The sequence below is a fragment of the Austrofundulus limnaeus genome, unplaced genomic scaffold (assembly GCF_001266775.1).
Source record: "Austrofundulus limnaeus strain Quisiro unplaced genomic scaffold, Austrofundulus_limnaeus-1.0 Scaffold3819, whole genome shotgun sequence".
In the NCBI taxonomy this organism is placed as follows: Eukaryota; Metazoa; Chordata; class Actinopteri; order Cyprinodontiformes; family Rivulidae; genus Austrofundulus; species Austrofundulus limnaeus.
Genome location: NW_013956221.1, coordinates 4,138 through 5,049, shown reverse-complemented (window position 1 = coordinate 5,049; position 912 = coordinate 4,138). Strand labels below are relative to the sequence as shown.

At 41.3% G+C, this 912-nt stretch overlaps 1 pseudogene; it reads right to left on the bottom strand.

Moving 5' to 3' along the window:
- Positions 1-460: 460 nt before the first annotated feature.
- On the bottom strand, positions 461-677 carry LOC106512001 (2-oxoglutarate and iron-dependent oxygenase domain-containing protein 3 pseudogene; annotated as a pseudogene).
- Between the last annotated feature and the right edge of the window lie 235 nt (positions 678-912).

Here is a 912-nt window from a genome sequence, read left to right as displayed (position 1 = left end):
GTGTACTAATAAAGAATAAAATGTTCAGAAATAAGAAGCATTAGAAAAATGTCCACAGGCTGAATGTTCTGGAACATCCAAAGGACAGTAAAGACAGTTTTTCAAAGCAAACAGAATGCAACCAATTTGCAAAAGCATGATAAAAATGTCAATCCTTGTGTGAAACTTTCACAGTTACTCTTACAGGACCTGGGACACATCAGCTATGGTTGGATGTGCACCAACGATGGAGGAACTGACTCCTGACACTCCATCATCCTGCAGAGCATTTTGTCTGAAACAATTACAGCCTCTCAGATGGAACAGGCTTTAAACTGAGCTGGTTTTTATTGTAGAAAAGTGAAGTTAAAAGCAGAGACCTGCTGCAGACGGATGTAATTTTACCAAATTTAACTCTGGTTGCTGTTCTTCTCTCTCTTTTATAATTTATTGAAGGGAGAAATTAAAGGTGAATATAATTTATTGNTAATTTCCTTCCATTTTTCATGTTTGTTGCAGGGTTCCTCCAGAACCTGAGCAGCAGCATCATCCATGGATGCTTCAGGGCAGCGTGGGGTCTGAGATGGCGTGAGCAGGATCGCAGGTGAAAGACACGGTGATGGCGTAGCGCGTCCCCCACGTCACCTTCTCAACACGATGGAGGTTCTCTGAGCCTGAGGAGAAGAATGACACTCGCCCTGGAAAGAAAAAGAAATGAAAGAGACTCTTTAGAAATAATTTATAGGTGCAGTTCAGCCTTCAGGAAACATTTGTCTTTTAGCAGAAGTGAAAAGCTGGACTTTGATCACTGGACTGTTTGTGTTTACACACAGCAGGAGCTGGGAGAACACAACAAACATTCATCACAACTCAGAGTTGAACCAGGGTGTATTTTGTACAGTTTAGTGATGGTGACATCATAAAGTGTAAGAA